Source organism: Tasmannia lanceolata, unplaced genomic scaffold, assembly GCF_043159265.1.
Source record: "Tasmannia lanceolata isolate RefF3 unplaced genomic scaffold, GAP_Taslan_0.1 ptg000037l, whole genome shotgun sequence".
Classification (NCBI taxonomy): domain Eukaryota; kingdom Viridiplantae; phylum Streptophyta; class Magnoliopsida; order Canellales; family Winteraceae; genus Tasmannia; species Tasmannia lanceolata.
In genome coordinates this window covers 17,595,648-17,617,378 of record NW_027518714.1, presented here as the reverse complement: position 1 = coordinate 17,617,378, position 21,731 = coordinate 17,595,648, and the positions used below count along the sequence as shown (strand labels likewise).

General features: G+C 39.7%; 1 long non-coding RNA gene across 1 annotated transcript; it reads right to left on the bottom strand.

Annotated features, from left to right (window-relative positions):
* Window positions 1-8,195: 8,195 nt before the first annotated feature.
* On the bottom strand, window positions 8,196-9,804 carry LOC143860870 (uncharacterized). The gene is made up of 2 exons (XR_013239823.1): window positions 9,559-9,804; window positions 8,196-8,501 (listed from the first exon to the last, which is right to left on the bottom strand). It is a non-coding gene; the product is annotated as an uncharacterized LOC143860870 (long non-coding RNA).
* Between the last annotated feature and the right edge of the window lie 11,927 nt (window positions 9,805-21,731).

The window sequence follows — 21,731 nt, the reverse complement described above, 5'->3', positions numbered from 1 at the left end:
TCTCTCTTACTTTTTGCCTGACCGATTTGGGACTTTCTTTTCAATGCTACTTTATTCTCTTTCTTAAAATCAACCACTTTTACAAAACAAAGGCACTTTTCTTTGAAAACACTTTTCAAAGGCTATTTTATTTTGAAAATACACCAACACCCAGCCGTAGAAGTCCAGTGTGGGCGGTACGATTAAAATACCGCCCTTGATATTGTTCCAACAGCAGACTCTTAAAAGGTGGTCTGATGTTGGATCAAATATCAAGGGTGGTACCGCGACTTATCATTATTGCATGCATAAACAAAAATATACATGCAATAATATTCTTAAAACTTTAGCTAACATGCTGTTTGTTTTGTTCTGCATTTGTTTTCTCATTCTCGATGCCCATGCATTGCTTGATTTTCTGGTACTGAACATAAAAACAAAGCTGGCTTTTGCTACTTACTAATATGAAGCTAGAGGAGGTCGTATTGGGTGTGAGAGATTAGAAGTTCGTAAGTTGCAAGCCTCCTTATTTTTTAACCTTATGGAAACGGCAGTACAAACCTTTAATAAGGGAAAAAGAAGCCAAAGTGTCTTCTTCCTCAATTGATGACACTATAGGATTTTATTCTTATTCAATTAGTCCCTGTTTGGATTGCAAGAAAATTTTTTCTAATGGAATATTTTTTATTTGATTTTTTTTCTCTTTTCACAATTTAGAGGGAAATATTATGATAATGCTTAATTAATTTAGAAGAATATCATCATAAATTGAAGGTCCAACTAAATAAAAATTGAACAAGGTTGGTAAGTTTTTTTTTTCATGGATAATAAAGGTAAGTAAATTTACAAATATTTTACCTCTCCAAACTTTTCCAGAAAAATCCTTAGCCTTCTTTTAAGAGAAATCACATGATGAAGGACGTATAAACACATATAGGTGGTACGACAATGGTACCACCTTTGATATTTGATCCAACTTCAGCTCCTCATTAAGAGAGCTGCTGTCGGATCAAATATCTAGGATGCTAGGATGAGATGATGAGTACGTGTTCATACAGCCCTTCATCATATAATTTCTCCATCTTCACTAGCTTGTCTTTTATTATTTTGACAGCTGTCAAAGGCTTATCACGGTTCCCAAAAAGCTCTAAAAACCAATTATAAAGCAGAAAAGACAAGCTGATTTTGTGGAATTATCAAAACGTGATAGTGGCAACATCAGTAGCCGGAAAAAAAAAATTTGAGTACAATAATCAGTTTTGAACTCAATTGATTCTCAAAATCCAAAAGGGCCTCAAAGGTGGATCATTGAATGTGATTCATTAATTATTGGTATTTCTCTGAAACATTTTGGGGTCAGGTTTTAGGCCTTTCAATTTTCCCATTACCAATTCTGGTCGATGTGATTTTTCAAATGAGATATGAGAGATTTCTTGTTTTTCATGCAGCCCCTCTTTGCTAAGACATATGAAGCCATGCCAAAGGAGAAGCTTCGGGTCAGTTTGGTTACACATAGTTGCCTTGTAATAACAGTGTTGTGAACTTGTGATCTCCTCATAGAGTAATAGTAGTGCTTGTTTGTCAGCTGGAGTAGTTTCATAGTGCGGAGTGTCATTACCAAAAATAAGGGGCAGTAGGGATGTCATTACCCATAGAGAGAAAAGATAGATAAAAAGATAGAAAAGTGCTAAATCCTAAGATTCTACTAGCAAACCTCCACATTTCTTCAAGTAGTTTAGTGGGGGACAAAACTCATTCCCACATGGGCAGACAAGGAAGAGACAAGGCAAGTAATCTTCTAGTAGTTGGAATTAAAACTTGCAACAAAACACCATTAGTAGATGATGTGGCAACCCAAAACAGGTCGAAAGATCTAGTAAATCCCAAAAATTGTGCAAGGATTGGTGCTTACAGACTCAGAGTTTTGCTAGTGGGGCTTTGGGAGAATTTCTTGCTTACAAATGCATTTCCTTTTGGTGAGACATCACTTGGGCCGAAAACAGAAACCTAGAGGATTGGGCTTTATAGACATGCTCAGAGTGTCATTAGTGGGGCTTTAAGGTAGATTCTTGGGGGAGAGTTTGAACTAAATATAGGTTTTTCTCTTAAACATTAGATTATATTTCATGATAATCCCAATTCCAATTTTATGAGCAGAAACCATGAAATTTTGACATGGAAGTGAATGGTTGTAGAGGCTGGAAAATTGGTGTGTGTGTGGGCAGCGGGGGGGAGGGGGGCATTCTTTCAGGTTCTCTGTTCCTTGTTAAGGGGGTGAAAGTTGGGGTAAACGGCGTGTTCTCACTGTTGCACAGTTCTGCTGAAGTATTGATTTTCTTTAGGAGTCCCAATAATTGATTTGTAACTGTTCTGTATTATTGTTGTATGTTCTACCCACGCATCATTCTTGTTTAGGAAATGATATCAGCACATCATTTTTTGATAATTGAAATAACTCATCTTGTCTTTTATTATTTAAAGGGCTGCCAAAGGTTATTACAGTTTCCAAAAGGCTAACACAACACAAGTCAGTTAAAAGAGAAAAGACAAGCTGGGTTTGTGCAATTATTAAAACATGGTAGTGTAAACATCAATAGCTTTCTTGTTTCCTCCACTTTTAAGTTGATTTTTACAATGATGTTTCTTCAGTTCCAACATATGATTCATGCATATAAAAATAGAATGGGATTTCAACACTATATATTATTAGCTCTTTTCAAAATATCCACGTTTTTGAGGCGGTAAGATCTTGAACGGAGGATAGAAATCCCCTAAACCCAGAAATTAGCATAGGTATCATGCTTCACACATAAAATTATCTTAGATTCTAAAAGCTCTGCACAATCAGTTAAAGTGCTGAACTGCTAATGGATGCAAAACTCATGAAAACAGCAAATATGATGAGTGGAAATAGTACAAATCTACCGGGTTTATAGTTAGAAAAAAAAAAAAAAAACAAGCCATTCAGAAGCAAGTCCCTGATGACAGATTTGAAACTTACAATGAAATCAACATCAGTTCTCAATTTGAAATGAGGGCGTTAAATTTAAGAATCAAATTACAGAATGTAGGTTGGTTGGAATTTGTTACAGGAGTTAGTGTAGGATTGTGTGGTCATCGGCCCTCGATCAACAGCGATGAATGCGCAGAAAATGTTTGTTATGGAATTAATTTCCAACACAGTTGCTGCAGCCTGCACACACTGTTTATATGAATGATCTAATTTACAAAGTATTTATACATCACTATGAAGTTTTTAATCGAATAATTTGCTGCATCCAAGAGCATGTCCATTAATAGGATGACAGGCGTCAATGTCTGCCACATTATTTAGTGAGTCGTCGTGGCTAGGTGGGATGATGAAGCTTTAGAAGTTGAAATGTCACTCTTAGAAATGAGCATCTATACTTTGTCCTACTCTAACTGATCCATCATCATGATGAATCGCAAATCTATAAATTAGCCTTAGAAGTTTAGGGATATCATATGAATATACTTAATTGTTTTTTAACTCAGTTTATCTCTCCTTTGACTAGGCACCCACACATGAGCGCTCGATCACCAAATTTTTAGGTTACTTAAATTAGGTTTAAAGCCTCTCCAAAGCTCATAATCTATCATTTTTATAGCTTTAGATGGAATTCTGTTTAGAATATACATGACCGGATAAAACCTCACCCCAAAATTGGAACTAAGATTTGAATGGCTAAACATAGAGCTTACTAGAACCATTAAGGTTCTGATTCGTCTTTCTGTAACACCATTTTGGTGGTAGTGTATAAGGTATTGTTGTTTGGTGTATTTTTTTTGAATGATAGATAATTTTATTACCATTCAAAAAAAAAAGATAGATTTTTATTAAGAAAAAGAAAAGGGGAAGCCACCGAGATGTCCCTGCCCACTCTCGCCCGGACTAATCTTTAAGCATCACTGTAAGCCAATCTCCAAAAGCACTGGAAAGTCCGGACTAATCTTTAAGCATCACTGTAAGCCGATCTCCAAAGGCACTGGAAAGTGATCGAAAAGCCCAACACTTGATTTTTTGAATGATAGATAATTTTATTATCATTAAAAAAAAAGATAGATAATTTTATTAAGAAAAAGAAAAGGGGAAGCCGATCTGTAAGCATAACCGTAAGCCGATCTCCAAAAGCACTGGAAAGTGATCGAAAAGCCCACCACTTGATCCTGGATCTCATCAATCATGTGTGAAATTCTCCAAGGATGAGGATGCCTGTCATCCAATGACCTGCAGATGTTAAGGGAGACTCTCTCTACGATCATATATTGCCGAAGTTTCTACTCTTAGCAATCCCATGTAATACCGCCCTCTCCGCTTCATTGGAATTTGTGATCCCAATTGGGCCCGAGAAAGCCACCACTCTGTTCTCATCTCTAAGACCTGTACCTACTCCAACCAGCCCTTGGTTACCCAAATTAGACCCATCAAAGTTAAGATTCAACAACCCAGGTTTAGGAGGGATCCCCACCTAGGAGAGGGACTTCTGCCTACTCACTACTAGCGCAGATCTCTATCCAACTACGCCTAAGGTCGTACTTGGAGATGAACATGAAGTAACGAAGAATCTTCACACAAGAAATGGTTAATTAACGATATCACCTTCAAGTTGTCTAGTGTATTATCCCACATCAGCCTTATTATTTTTAAACTTCATTTTTATATACTTTAAAGATATTTTTTATACATTAGATAGTCATACCCATATCTTGAGTAGTCATATGTAAATGTTATAAAATATTCTATTACTCTAATTTTTTATATGGGCGATGATATTTTCACCCCCTTTCAGTACGCATTCGTCCCCGTTTTAAGGTGATTTGACGTCAAAAAGCGTTTAAGTTGCCCACTGTTCACGTCATAAGGGGGGCGAAGGTGTAATGCAGAGGGGTGAATTTTTTTTTTAAAATTGACAAATTTATTCATACCTGCAAATTTACAATGGGGACCAGTAGTCCCACGAGATTTACATAGTATGAATTACCCCTTACATTACCCAATAGCCTTAATTTGCATCGAATCCAACAAAAAATGCCATATTGTGGGGCCCACCCAGCCAAGGTCGTGACCTACCACGTCACACAAACGTCTCCACCACATTCCGAATTCGATTTTAAAAAATCCCACTCGAAGGCCCAGAGCTATCGTGCGCCCTCACCGTGCACGATAGCCAACCATCCAACAACATCGTCGGATCTCCGGCGACCTCCATCCCGTACCACGACCAATCACCGCGGGCACCACCTCCAGTCCCACCTCCATCTCCTCCACAAAAATCATCTCCGTCGGCGAAGTCTCAGCCACCACCATCGTCATCAAGAATCCTGCAACCTTCATTGCCACTGGCCACCACGCCCGTCCTCAGGCCACCACCCAAGATCTTGCTTACGATTACCACAGCCTCCTACAGCCAAACCCAACAACCCAATTGCCAATCTGGCAACCCACAGCCTCTCAAATCCTCCACGGCCTCCAAATCCAATACTCCACAGCCTCCACGGCCTCGTACCGCCTATAGCTAGCCTTCCACCGCCTTTCACGGCCTCCGGCAACCTCCATGATTTTCCTTGGCTCTAGATCCAGCTTCACGGCCTCCACGGCCCCAGATCTAGCCACCACGAAAGAGCCATACTCCAGATCTGGCCTCCACGGCTCATTTTTTGCCAACCATGGGAGAGACGAGAAAGAGAGGGGGAGACTCAAAAAATACAGAGAAAAATAGGCAGATGAGAGAGAGCCAGCAATGGGGAGAGACGAGAAAAAAGAGGGCGAGGCGCAAAAAATACAGAAGAAGAGGGGAGATGAGAGAGGGAGAGAGGGGGAGACGAGAGAGAGGGAGAGGGAGACGAGCAAGAGAGAGAGAGAGAGAGAGAGAGAGAGAGAGAGAGAGAGACTGCCTCCCTCCCTAGGCTACCGTCGACCTAGGGAGGGAGCGTTTGAAATCGCCTTTTTTGTCGTCTTTTTTTTCGCCCCACTTAGCTGTCTGACTCTCTCTTGCAGAGGGGGTGAAAATATCATCTCCCTTTTATATTTATAGCACGGATATATCTTAATACATTATAGCTAATAGTTTAGACGATCTTTATCCTTTTAAAAAAGGTTTTCTTGTTATTTTACCACTCTAACATGGTCTACATGTAGAACATTATATCTTCATTTGAGGGATTAAATTAATTTAACACATTCTCTTCATTTTTTTTCTTTGTTTATATCCTAATCTCATGCATCATATAAAATGATCAACTACATTAAAAGACTCATAAAAACATGTAGAAGATGAAGCAACTCTTTTACTCAGAGAAGAGGGTTGTTATATCTAGGCATCTTTAGGCAGAGTGTTCCTACTCCCATAACATCACCGTAGGTGGTGATCCACATGAAGACACGATCGTTGGCTTATACTTCATCTCTATGAAGTCCTCTATGGGTCTAGTCACATGGTGGCTGGAGCCAGAATTAATCAACCATGCGCGTTCATCTCCATATGCTAAAAGGGATTCAAAAACTATGCAGACAGTGTCTCTATACTCATTTTTATGGTTATTTCCTTTGTTTTTATTCAAAACAGTTAAACTCAAGGTTTCCAAATTTCCTACAATTATAGCTGTTCCCTTAAAAATTTACTAATTATTTTTTACTTTGTCATTCCTTGCTTTAAAATTTCCCTTCCCTTTTCCCTTTCGAAAGTTGTTTTCTTAGAGCTTGGTATTTTTAGAGAAAGATGGGACAACTAACATTGCTTCAGATTGCTTACTCTCCATGGTTTTTACAATTATTTCCCTTCCCCTAAAAATTTATTATTCATGAATTCGTTATTCTCTGGTATAAAATTTGCCTTCCCCTTTGCCCTTCTAAAGTTGTTTTCTCATAGATTGATATTTTCAGAGGAATATGTGGCAACTAACATGGCTTTAGATTGATTTCCCTTAAGTTTTTTTTCAGCTTCCGCACCCAACATCAGTGGAAGATTTTCTCATATTAATTTCTTGCCAGGTAAGTTTATGACAACTACAACCGAATCCATAGGAGATGACATTATTGGATATTTAATGAAATGCATTATAACATATGAACATTAAATCCTCTTGAATATTTGGGAAAAGCATGAACGATTCCAACATGATTGTTGCGGAGAGAAAAGTCTATAAAAGGAGACTCTCCCCCATGCAAGCTAAATTCGAACATCAAGAGCAAGAAATCCCCTATAAGGAGAAACCTGAGCTCCATCACATCCCATTTTGTCCTCTTATTGGAAGAAGGAATCAGTGCTTGATCATCTCCACTTTTAACCTCTTTTTTGCAGTTGATTCACAGTTATTATCTTTGCATTTTCAACAACCCCCTTTGCGATTATTACCACAAAGTATCACTGTATCCACATTCCACATTTCAGATAACTGAGTATGAAAGAAATTTTGGGAAAAGTTATGCTGTGATTAAAGCAGATTTCTCTATTGAACATGAAGACAGGGAAAATATAGTCAATAATCATTGTATTGCGCTCTTTCTAAACAAAAAATTATTCGTATTGAGTAAAAAAGAAAATGGACATTGCAGTCCCATTACACATAAGACGAAGCAATATCTCGAACATCTGAGGGCATGAAAGCCAAAATCAAAAGAACAACAAGTATGCCTATAGGGAGCAATAACAGCAAGAAGGGTGGGGGAGGCAATGGTGGCAGTATAACAGGAAGAATCAACAAGGAAGCCGTGAGAAAGAGAAGTACCAGGAAGGATTCAATACTGAAATAATTCAAAGATAAGGGTCTCCTGCTGTTAACACGTGAAATAGGCTTATAATCTCTGTTCTTTCCCTCCACCAAATTCCTCCTTGCTGTCCCTTCCATTAAACCAACCCAACGAGCCTGTGGATTAATTAGACCTTGTGATACCTTCAACTCCACATCCGAGGACTCAAAACTCATTTAAATTTCTCTCTAGGAAATATCAAATGAGCGCGAATTTCACAACCAGGTCACAGAATTCCTTGAGGATTATCACTAGTCAAGGCTCCCCTTCCAATTGCAAAGTGGAAAGTGGAAACAATCTGGAACTGGGTAGATATACTTTGAAAAGATTCTGGAACTCGAATTCCTTCTCAGAACTAGCTCATACCATATCAAAGAACCAAGTCGATTAACTTACAAAACAATGAACCATACAAGTCTAACAGCCGCACTGAAACACTATACAAGACCTGCAATTCTGAAATTCCTTATCACCTCTACCTCTCAGAACATATCAAAGCATCAGAACATATCAAAGCATCTAATCATCAACCTCTGATAAACTACATGAACCTAACATCCATGCTGAAATAAGTAGATGCTAAAAGACTTGCAATGGTACTTGAGCTTCATTTTCCAAACCATAACCAAACATAAATTTACAAGAAGAGCGTCTAGCAAAATCGACCAGCAAGAGACTTTTAAATCCTCAAAAACACCTCACAGATGAATGAGATCAAGGCTGCTGTGAAAGCTGTTGGCCCAACTTCAACCTGTGAAAAATGAAATGACCATCCCAAATCAACCACACAATTACATTCAAATTTCAAAGCACAAACATGAAACTAAGAAGAAAAAAATAGAAAATAAATTCTATCATGATAAAAATCGAGAACAATAATATCCCCCAACAACTTCAACATGCCACAAAATTCAGCCCAAAGATCTCTAAATCTCGCAAAAAGGATAATTGAAATTTCATTTTTTTTTTTGTTGACAGTTAATGGGTGTTAACCATATCGTTCCTACAAAAAAAAGTGAAAAATAGAAGCCCTGATCAACCATTTACCTACAACCCTTGGCATGCACCCACTATAAGGAAATGGAAAATTTTCAATCAGGCAATAAGAAAAATAGGTTTCCTCAAACCTCAAAATCTTTTGCATTTCAGCTCTCTTGAAACCCTAACCATGATATTTGATAATGAAATACATTTACTTTAAGTAACAAGAAAAATGATGGTGGTGATGATGGTGACTGAAAGAGGAAGTAAACTGATAACTTCCTTTTGACTATGATATTGATGTTGATGGTGTTTTTGTTGCTGTTGAGATGAGGAGTGAAAATTTTCCAAATCAGCCAACAAAAATGTCAACAAACAAAGGATCCCTCATGAACCATTTGCATTTCAGCCATCAAAAAACCAGAATACAAAGTAAAAGAACAGGAATAAGAAGGAAACAGATGATCTTCTTTATGCAAAAAAAAATAAAAAATGAAGCCCATGATAATATAGGAAGAGAAAATAAAAGTAAAAGAACAATACATGTGATGTGGTTCCAAATCAGGCAACTAGAGAAAATAAATCCAATAACACTTTAGACTTCTTGAATCTTCCCTTGAAACCAAAGTCACAAACTTAAAAGGAGGAGATAAGAAGAACCCATATGTTTTTTTTAATGCTATAAAGAAAGAGAGATTAGGGTTCATGTATCTTCCCTTGGAACCCAAGTCACAAAAGGGATGGATGAGAAAAACCCATAAGTTTTATTTATGAAATAAAGAAAGTGAGATTGGAGTGCAAAGAGATGGAAGGTGAGAAGCCAATACCTTGATGATGATGTTCTTTTTTGTTGGTGATGTTGGAACTTGGAATGAGGATATGTATGTAGAGGTATAAAAGCAAAGGGTGATGTAGCCGTTGGGTGGATTCACTGAATTCAATCCAAGTGGGTTCATTCCATGCCTAAGGGGACAGTATTGAATAAAAAGCGGTGTGCATGTTAAGGTTCTTCACCCCTGGCCTCTTTTGTCTCCTTTTACGTCTCTTTCTTTCTTTCTAGGAAAGTGACTTCATGTTCTGTTTTATGTTTTTATGATCTCGGTCTAGAAAATCACCTTACAATGAAGTGGGCCTTTGTACTTTTACCCTCTCCCATTTAAAAATTGACCTTAGAGGAATTTTCTCCCTAAAATCCAAATTGGTCTCCCCTTTACCTACCTTCTCTATTTAAACAACTCTATTTTTTTAGAGTATCCTTTTAGATTATCCAAAAAAATAGTCTCCCAGGAAAAAAAAATATTGGCTCTTTTGTCTCTTATACAATGTCTCTTTCCAAATGAGTACCCTTACTCCTTTATGCAATTGTATGCTTCAAATCTACTACTATATAGCTAGAGAAAAAAAGGAATTTGTTTTATATTTCAGTGAGATTTAGAAATCAGCATTACTCTTTTACCACTTAACCCCTTTGCTGATATCTAACATCTATCTTTATGAGAAATTATTTGAGGATAAAATCGTAATCTACATACGAAAAGTATGACAATGACGAAAAAACTATTTTATATTACTCATGCAGGACACTTGCAAAATATTGACGGATTCCGGACACCTGAAGAGGAACCACAATTATGGAAACCTCTATCGATTGGAGAGCTAGGATCAGCCTATATCGATTGGAGGGCTATGATCAACCTATGGAAATGATTTTACGGGCACAACCAATTGATGTTGTGTTCCATCACATGGACGGTTTGGATCAACCTATAACCCGCTACAGATCGGAGGGTTCGGATCAACCTATGAAAATTATTTTTGGGGCACAACCTATGTAGGCAGTGGCCCATCTAATGGACGGTTTGGATCATCCTATGGTACAGGCATACTGTACATTTTAATAAAGTGAGGAGGGCGATCACCAAAATACGGTGAGTAGTGCCATTATAAAATATGGTACTGAGGACATTAGCACTTTATATAATTTGAAACCATCGTTGTTACTTGGATGTTCCCATGCAGATCAGGTTCAACCCGAATTTGGGTTGGGTCGGGTTAAGTTTTTTCGCAAATCGGGTTGGGAAAAATCAACCCGAATTGGAAATCGAGTCGGGTCAGGTTGGGCTGCCGGGCAACCCGCCCCAACCCGAGCCGAAACCCGAATTTGGGTTCCATCTGAAGAAGTTCTGTATATGTGTTTTTCTTTTTCAACATTGCAATAGTCTCCACAGTCCACAATAGACGGTTTGGATAATCCTATGGTGCGGGCCATACCGTACTTTAATAAAGTGAGGAGTGTGATCATCAAAATATAGTAGTGCGGATAACATTTTCCTTTGTTAATTGTTAGTCCCTGTTTGGTTTGGATTTTGAGAACCGATTGTGAGTTAAAAACTGATTATTGGTGACTCACTATTGGTTCTCAAAATCCAAAACAACCCGGCTTGCGTTGAGGTCGTCAACAATTGGTACCATATCAATTCGGGTCAACCCGACCCGACCCAACCCGAATTGGAAATCAAGTTGGGTTGGGTTGAGGAAATTGAAAATCGGGTTGGGTCGGGTTGAACCCAGTCGGGTTGGAAATCGGGAACTACTTTTCCTTATTCACTATGTGCAGGTCAAATTATGAAAAGGTTGATATTACGAATGCAGGACACCTGTAAAAATATTGATGAATTCTGCGCACGTTAAGAGGAACAACAATTATGGAAACCTCTATAGATTGGAGGGCTAGGATCAGCCTATGGAAATTATTTTACAGGCTATTTATGTTGTGTTCCATCACATGAACGGTTTAGATCAACCTATGATGTGGTATGTACAATTCTTTGTCGTGATGCGCGGGGTTTTTTGCCAGTATTATAATATAGAAACATATAGTATTAAAATGAAATTGCCTGCCAACTATATCAGACGGGAAAGATAGAATGAATTTATAAGCTATACTCATTTGGAAGATAGAAAAAGAAAGAATCATCTCTTACTCTTATGGGTTATGTTTTTTTTTTTTTCTTGTGGGTTATGTTGTGATGACTCAAAATCGATTCTTCTTATTTAATAAAATTCTTGTCATTTAAAAAAAAAAAAACATAGTGATTGGAGCCGTTGATCAGGTGGGCCACGTTCAGATATCTCGCTATCAAATTTAAAAGAATAATCGATGGTCATTATTAATTCTAATGGGAAGGGGGTCAATGGGTCTAACTCAGATCGGGTCCACCTATGTCTTGTCATGATCCAATCAGATTCCTTACCTGCCCGATCCTTTTCGGAGTGTTTTTGGATCTTACTTTATGTGTCTGGGCCACTATCCACTTTTCTGGATTTGAAGAAAACAAACTACACCTAATGGTTGCGATATTCAATGTATGGACTGTTGATAGATGGAAAATGGGGTTTGAGAGATGGTTATGTTGAGTGGTTTTGAGGCAGAAAGTCCAATCAAAAGTGAAGAAAAATGAAAAATGTCTAGAAATGGGGCTGTAAGATTTTCTTTGTTTTCACAGATGCATGGATCTTAGAAAACTTGGTTGCCCAAACTCATCTTGTCTATCAAATAGAAGAAGGGAACCATTTAGGTGGACCTGCCTAACCCAGCTTGTCTGCAAAATTCTACATATCCAAAGTCCCCATTCAAAAGAGAAAAGTATGGTGGTCTTTGTTCAAACAAAAATTGAATTTCGCTCCTTGCCTAAGTAAGCGATTTTGGATCTTCAGAGGAGGAATTATTAATGTCTTCAGGCAAGTGAAGATAAAATCCAAGCCGTTCATTTACGTGGGGCCATCATGAATGATCCACACCACAAAATTTCTCCATATGGGACAATCCTACCATCACCCTTGTGAATGTGGGGCCTTAATTCTCGGTCCACCTAGACGGCTATAACTTTTATGCGCTTTCCTAAAAGTCACTTACTGGATCCCACTTTCGTAGGATCCTTTATCTTACACATGAGATGTCTATTGGGGATGAGACCAATATCATGTGAGTATGTCGTGCTGCTTAATCACACTTTGTAAGATCAACAGTCGGTGATCTTACATGCAGTTTCTCAACCGATTTTAAAAATGACGTGGAACTATTCAAGGGCCTTTCTCCGGCCCTTGCATAAAGAGGGCCTATGCATCTATCATTCCTCAAAATATAATTGTTTCTTGTAATAGACTGTAGGTGTGTTCATTATTTGGTTAAAACCGAATAACCGAACCGAACCGAATTGGTTCGGTCGGTTTGGTTTTTTCCCTTTTCGGTTCGGTTTCAGTTTTTTTTTTTTGGCAATTCGGTTATTCGGTTTCGGTTTCGGCACTCCAAAGGATGATCAAAACCGTCCATTTGATTGATCACAATTTAATTAGGTTGTGCTCAAAAAATCATTTCGATTGGATGATCCTAGTCCTCCGATCAAAGCCAAGATTTTGCTTTTTTCCCTCTTTTTCTCCCACTATTCGGTTATTCGGTTTATTCAGCTATAACCGAATAACCGAATTTTTAATCGGTTCGGTTATAACCAAATAACCACCCCTAATAGACTGCAGATCCACCATATTATGATGGGGCCTAGCATACTTTTTATGTAATCAACAGAACTTTTATTAGCTCTTAAAAATGAACCATAGATTAGATCTTTTTACATTTTAGTTGTTGACTATTGATTGAAACAGTTTAGATCATTAAACGGATGGTTCAGGTATATGAAGGTGGGTTCCACATATATGATAGAGCTAGGCCCACCATGATTTACTGTGGTGGAGCTAAGGCAATGGTGGAACCTGGTCTTGATCGAAAATGATCAATACAAGTCAAATAGTGGATCTTAGTTCAGAGTCGAGCCTCTTGCCCTCTTGGGTAGGGCTGCAACTCGGGTCGGGCGGGTCGGGTTTTCGAGAACCCAACCCTACCCGAGAAATATCTCGGGTCGGGTCGGGTCTCGTCGGTTCGGGTTTTTTCACGTTGACGCAATTTTTTAAGGAAAATTCTTGTTTGGCAAGGCAACTCAACTCATAGAAGCAGAAATTACACTGACATTACACTTGAATCAAACAATGACGTAATTACACTCGCATTACACTTGAATCAAACAATGCTGTAATCAAACAATGTTGTAATTACAATCAAACAATGCTGAATCAAACACTTGAATCAGCTCAACTCATAGAAGCAGAAATTACACTCACACGCAATAACAGTGGGTGCATGGGTTTTCACTTTTAACTTTTAACTAACAATAGAAAAAAAATGTACATACTGTAACTTATGTTACTCGGGTCGGGTCGGGTCGGGCCCCTTCAAACCCGGCTCGACCCGAGATTCATGCGGGCTTTTGAATGCTCAACCCGGCTCGACCCGAAACCCATGAAACCTGAACCCAACCCAGGCTATTTTCGGGTCGGGTCGATGCGGGTCAGGTAAAACCCGGCTCGAGTTGCAGCCCTACTCTTGGGCATTTGTTTGCTTGCCGATTAAATGTTCTTCTTAAAAAGGGTAAGGATATCTGTGTATTCTAATAGGAAGATGCTAAAAGGAAAGTCACTTTCAGGCTCCTTCCTACGTATATTGGGGTTTGAAATTTTTTATTTAAAGGGATCTTTGGATTAGGGTGAAATTTACTATGTGTTTGGATCTAGCATAAAAATTCTTGGAAAATAAAAAACCAAGGTCCACACGAGGCTTGAACTTTTTCTAGAGAATAGGGAGATTAGTACGCAAAAATGAGTAATAGCCAAACAGGGGAGAAATTATTTTTTAAGAAATTTGTTGCCATAGATCCAAACATCCACGTGGGGTGTTACGTGCTTAATTGGCCGTAACAGAACTAAACAAAAAGAAAATAGAAAAGAGGGGAAGAGAGGTTGATTCGAGGCAACCGGACCTCCTAATGGCTCAATTCGAGAGGAGCCATGGCTCTCCAAAACAAAGTTTCCTTTGCTGTAGAATTCTTTCTCCTCTCTTTTTATTGAATTGCTACTACATAAATACAAGCAAGAGAGAGTGCCACATCAGAAGTACACTTACCCACTAACAAGACACATCACAAGTAACCAACTCCCACTACCCTAAACACATTAGCCACAACTAATGGCCATTACATTAAAACACATACCCACTACTATGCACTAACTAACCCCACATAAAACATAAGAAAATACACATAACATTCCTTCCCCCTTACAAACGTCCTTCTCCTCAAGGTCGAATTATTGGAGAAAAATTTATTCCACCAGGGTCCCAAATCTTAATGGTCGCGATCAGTTGAACCTCGCCTCCAAAATCCATCGTGATCAAAGTTGGGACGAAATAAGATTTTTCATGAAGCCGCTTCAAAATGATGAAATGATCATGATGATCCTTAGTGGTGTCTTCAGCAAAACTATTCTTGTCGCCATCGATTCTCGCATTTTTCTCCACATGAACATCAACACTTTCAAGATTTAACTTTTCTCTTTCTTTACGCATTTCTTTGATCTCTTTGCTGATTTTTTTCAAGTTTTCCGCAAATTGTCGGTGTTCTTCAATCATTTAAAAAAAAAAAAAACACTTTGATTTGCTAAAAATCATCACGTAGGGATTCCAAAATCTCTTATGGTACAACTATGTTGTAGGATCTACCGCTCTGATATCAATTTGTTACGTGCCTAATTGGCCATAACAAAATTAAACAAAAAGAAAATAGAAAAGAGAGGTTGCTTCGAGGCAACCAGACCTCCTAACGGCTCAATTCGAGAGGAGCCATGGCTCTCCAAAACAAAGTTTCCTTTGCTGTAGAATTCTTCCTCCTCTCTTTTCATTGAATTTCTACTACATAAATACAAGCAAGAGGGAGTGCCACATCACAAGCACACTTACCCACTAACAAGACACATCACAAGTAACTAACTCCCACTACCTTAAACACATTAGCTACAACTAATGGCCATTACACTAAAACACATACCCACTACTATGCACTAACTAACCCCCACATACAACATAAGAAAATACACATAACATGGGGTTTTGCCAAGATTTTTTTTTTTTCAAACTTGAGTTTCACCCACCTCAAGTTTGACAACGAATGCCCAAATTTGAGTTACGAAATCAAGATCGTTGATCTTGCAGAAGATCATGAGGTAAGCTGCATGATCTTGGTCACAACCCGAACAAATTAACATTCCATATCTAAGATATTCCATATGCAAGATAAAGCACTATAGAAAATTAATGGTTTAGCTTTTCTCGTATGTCGTGGTCCAAATCCGATCAACTGTTCCAAGTGGGTCCTTCTTTGGGGTGCTCAGTAGTTCAGAATGTTTGCAAGGGATCTTGAGGGAGGAACCTGCGCTTAATGGTTAAGGCCACCCAGTGCTTGGGAATTTTGAGGGAATCCTTTGACACTCAAGTAAGCTCTGGAAGTAACATATGTAAATAAGCTCAAAACAATGGCCTATGCACTGAGCCTCTTCTCCTCTTGATTGTGGGTTTTCCTTTTTATAGGCGGAGTTCCCTTGGAACGTGTGGATTCCGTGTGATCTCGGTGAGGGCTGGGATTGGTGCCTTTCCCGGTGCAGCCGGTCCGCTCATCCTTTTTCATGGTGGCTCTGACCATGAACGTGATATTTCTAGAGGGTGCCATGATTGGCACTAGTGCTACTTCTTCCCTAGGTCTCCTGGTGGCTCCTGATTAGCAGGTGGGGAGGCGCACGACTTCTGGCATTACCATGTTTGGAGAGAACTATGCTAGCTCATGGGGATCATCATAGCTGGAAGGCAACGTGTCTCACCACGTAGTCTCAAGCTTCTCACGGGGATCATCTGATTAAAGTACTCTCCATAGCAACGTTGGACTTATGATTGCCATTCGGATCAACGATTCGATACATAAGACAGAAGAGGGACCCAGCAAGTAGCTTATAGGGAGCATGTAAGTGACTTTCTTTTGGGAAATGATATATTTTCCCCTTTCTCTTGCCCGGGACCTCTTAGACGGGGTGGCCAGGAAAGAAAATAGGGCTAATATATCACTTCCCTTTGTTTTTAGCATTTTCTATTCCAACCCCAAAATAATGGAATATTAAATAACAAGATTTCATGAAACCAGACACTTGTAGTCCTTAAGATCAATAGCCGATACTTACATATATGCTACGGTGTCCGATGTGTCCAAACTAGGATTTGCATCCTTGTCACATGAGTAGTGGCTAACCAAACGTAGGGTGTGTCTGGATCTAAGGAAAATAAAATTACAAGAATTAATATTTTATGGAAACTTTTTTATGGGTTTTTTTTCTGGATTTTCTTTTTGTATGATTGGCTCACAAAGAGAGATGGTCTTTGGAGAGGGATTAATGGTTGAGAGACCGATAGAACTTCTGCCAAACCCTGGAAAATTCATTTATTTAGAAAATAATGCTGCATCCAAATAGTGAAAGATGATTAGTAGAAGGGAAATGATAAATGCTCCCATTTTATTTTATTTTTTTTCTGATCGGTAATTTGGGGTTAGGCAGACCCCCACCAGCTATATTAAAAAAAAGAAAATTTACAATCTAGGATAAATCATTCCGGATACATCATCAGTAAAAATATTTGCAAGTTCCTCTGGAACCAATTCAAGAGTAATTGAGTCTCCTTTACAGATACAGTTGTGTTTGGATTAGAAGTCAGCTGCTCTATTGCCTTCACACCAAATGTGGGTCAGCTTCCAGCTCTCAAAAGAGTTGAGCATGGATCTAATTTTTTCGAGCGTTGGGATTTTCCGCCATGGGCACAACCAAAGCAGGTTTATGGCCACAACAGCGATGAGCGAATCAAATTCTATCCACAGCCTCTTAACTTGGTGTTGTGCGGCTAATTTGATTCCATGATGGATGGCTTCGATTTCTAATTCTTGGATTGCGTGAGGATTGCAGTTAACAGAGAAGAGAGAAAGGATTGCACACTTGTGGTCTTGGAGAAGGCCTCCAATCGAGGCAGTATCACTAGGGAGGGAAGCGTCTGAATTCAACTTGATCTCATAGGCAGCAGGAGGTTCCTAATGACAAATTTTGGTTCAGTGGCTTTATTGAACAGGGGAAGATTAAAGGTGTTGAAAATTCTTTGGTTTTCTTCAGAGTCTTCGTCTTCCAGCTTAAGGGCCAAAATACGAGATATCGTTGCACTGATAATTCTACTTAGAATGAACCTTTTATGGGTTTTTTTTTTTTTTTTGAAATAGTCTCGAGTTCCTTTCCTGCCATATCAAGTAGATTGAAGCAGTGAGAAGTGTTCGGACAAGGGTGTTGATCTGCCATTTTTTCTTGAATTTGCTCCTAATCCAGTTTTCCTCATCAGATGGGGATTTTTTTTTTGCTTTCTTCTATCTGAGATGTGACGGAGAATCAAGCGCCAAATCCATGGCAAGTAAGAGCAGTTGAAGAAGATGTGGTTGACACTTTCGGGGCAGAATTGCAGAGAAGGCAGGAGCGATCATGGTTGGGGCGGAGGAAATAAAGGTTATCTCTGGTACTCAATTTGTCCTGTAGAGCTTGCCATGCTGTGATACTAAACTTCGGAGTGTGACCGGCGAACCAAACTGATGATACCCAAGGAGGTTTGGGATTAGGAGATCTATTACCGTTCCAAGCACTACGTAGCTTGAATTTGCCATCAGATCCCGGCTTTCAAATTGGGTTAGAATTAGCAGCTTCTGTGAAATGTATTGATGATCTGCTTAAGCTCTTGAAGATGAGGAAGCACTTGAATCAAATCCCACCCACCCTGAAATTTAGCCTCATATATAGTAGCTTTCTGGGGAATGAAGGATGTCATAATGGAAGACTGGGCAGAGAGGGGACCATTTGGATGACAAGGATCTGTCCAAAATTGTAGAGAGGCCTGAGTTCCGACAATGAAGCAGACATGCTTGCTGGCCATGTCACGAGATTTTATAATGCTCCTTACTGCCCAGGATAGGGATGCAAGCATGGGGAGAGGCCATAAACTTCTTCCTCTGATATATTTCCGATCAAACCAGGTAACCCAGGGAGAGTTTCTCTTGGTAAGGATGTGCCAAAGTTGTTTGATCTGGGCGGCCAGATTCAAATCTGATACCTTTCTGATCCCTAGGCCTCCTTCAGATTTTGGGCTACAGATTGTGTTCCAAGATACTAGATGATGAGATTTCTCAAGATTTGAACCTGCCTAGATAAAGTCTCGAAGGATTTTCTCAATATTATTGAGAGTTTCTTTGGGGATATGAAACGCTGCAAACCAATAGGTTTGATAAGTGCTGAGAACAGATTTAACCAACTCCACTCTACCAGCTCTAGAAAGGTGACGGTTTGACCACGAAGAGATCCTTTGTTTGATCTTGTCCATGATAGGCTGGCAATCTCTAGAGGTCAAACTTGAAGTGATTAGGGGAAGACCAAAGTATTTTATTGGAAGCTTTCCTTCTTCGATCTTAAGAATGTTGCAAATAGTTCTCTTGCTGTTGTTTTGGATGCCTGCAAAGAAGACCTCACTTTTGCCAGGATTAAATTCAAGGCTCAAGCAAATCTTGAATGACTCTAGGCATTTTATGATCCCTGCAGCTGAAGTGATGGTAGGCTCGGCATAGATCATAACATCATCAGCAAATAGGGTGTGGCAAATGGTTAAATCTCCTTTAGAGAAGGGGGAGGAAATTCGGCCTTGGGCTTGGAAGGAGGATAGAAGATGGGATAACATTTCCATTACAAAACTGAAGAGCAGGGGGGATAATGGATCAGCCTGCCTGAGGCCATTTTCATCACATGGGACACCCAACTGCAGTTTACGTGGCAATCAAATCCATTGAATCCTTCGGACGTGAAGTACATCAGCCCCTGTGCAGTCATTGATACACTGCTACTGGGTGTCCCAAGTGATGAAAAGGGTTGCATTTATCATTTCCCTTAGTAGAAATCAGATTTTTCGGGGAAACTTAATAATGAGGTAATACAATTTGTTAGATAATGTGTATTTAGGGAACAATTCGATCTGTGTGGATTTTGGGTTCCATTAAAATGACAAAAATACCCCTATTTTTAGATGAAATTTTCAAAGCAATACAAAGCAATCTCTGGTTACGGGATGCAACCAATGCTAGCAGGGGTAGAGCTCTTGTGGCAATGGAGGAAATTCCGGCCTGCTAAGCATGGTCGACCGGAGGCAGCCATACAAGTAGTAACATTTGAGAGAAAATATAACCCTTTACAAAGGGTAATTTGGTCATTTGAATTCTGGTCTGTATTTTTCGGTTTTGAAAATGTTTTCCCGTCAGTTGTGGGCCTACAAAAACAAACTTTATTTATGCCCCCTTGCTTTGATAGACACACCCCATTCGTCAGTACTTCAGCATTCGAATTAAAGCAATAAAAAAGGGTGGCTGATAGCATGTGAGGCTGACCCATCATCACTTTATGAAGGGGCTTCGGCTAAAAAGGAAGAAAAACGCCTACTAATGAAGGTTCGATTCTTTATCTCATAAGAAATGGGTGGTTTTATCAGAACAATGGATGGTAGTGAAAAGGGTGTTGAGAAAAGGAATAGAAAAACAAGGGGCGTGGAGGACTTGGTATTAGAGATTCTGTGGGCGAGATTTCTAGAGATTGGGTCTTTGTCTTGACTTACTGGAAAGGGAAGATTCTTTTGTTTTGATGGAAAAATGAAGACGTAGTGAGATATTGGTGGTTACTGGTTAGGTTTGGATTCCTTGTTTCTCTCCCAAAATCAAATCACTACTTATGATACCGAAGACAGAGGATAAGAGACATGATTCCATGAACTTTGACTAAGAATCCCTATCCTCAATTAAATAATTAAATTCTCATCCATCCGTGGCTCGATCATGACATGAGGTTCCATAATTTATCATGACAACAAACGGCAGCTTTTTGAAAGACGGCCCACTTCATTTATTGGAGAGAGAGACGTAGGAATTACGGGTGCAACTTGGGTCGGGCTCAATCCGAACCCGCCCGATGGGTTAAACCTGATTTTGGCTTGGGGTTGTTTGGCATACCCTCGGGTTGGGTTGGGTTGGGTTGGGTTAGGGTTGCAAATAGACCTGTCAAACTCGACCCGACCCACCCGCAAATTTGCGGGCACGGGTCTGAGTTTTAGTGACCCGTCAAAACTAAACCGCGGGTGACCGAACCCGCAAAAACACGGGTCGGGTCGGGTCAACCTGCTGGCACCTGCGGGCACCCGCTTTTTCAAGGGTGGTGATTTTGTTATGCTAATCTAGTTAGATGGCTTTTTCTTCTAATGCCAATGATGGTGATTTTGTCATGCTAATCTATTTTTTAAGGGTTTGATGCCTGAATAGGTTATGGTTAGCACCATAGGTTGATCCCGACCCTCCGATTTGAATGTTAGAGGGTTGATCACTTGATCCTGACCCTCTATAGATCGGAGGGTTAGGATCAACCTATTGAAATGATTTTTGGGGCAACACCTATTTAGCCTGTGGGCCATCTAATGGACGGTTTGGATCATCCCACGGTGCCAGCCATACCACCCTCATCAAAATCCAGTGATAACATTTCCCAAAATAAGAAACTGTTTGAATTTGCGGGTGACCCGCGGGTTGACCGGGCCCACCCGTGGGCTGCGCGGGTCACCTAAATTCTGACCCGCAAAAATGCGGGTCATTTTCTCACCCGACCCGTGTGACCCGCACCCGCATCACCCGCGGGTTGACCTGGCCCGACCCACCCGTTTTCCAGGTCTAGTTGCGAAAAGCCAACCCGGTTTTATTTCGGGTTGGGTTATGGTTGAGGCCTTGGCAACCCAACCCGATATGAACCCGACCTCCATCTTCTAATTTTATCTTGATTTTCTTTGGGTTATTATATTTTTTTGTTTGGCCTAAGGTGAACCCAAACCAACCCAACCCAGGATTTCGGGTAGAAGGATTAGGTTAGGGTTGAGAGATTTAGAGACGGGTTGGGTTAGGGTTGACCATCCTCAACCCGAGGATCGGGTTGAGTTGGGTTAAGGTTGAAGGAACGCTATCACGGG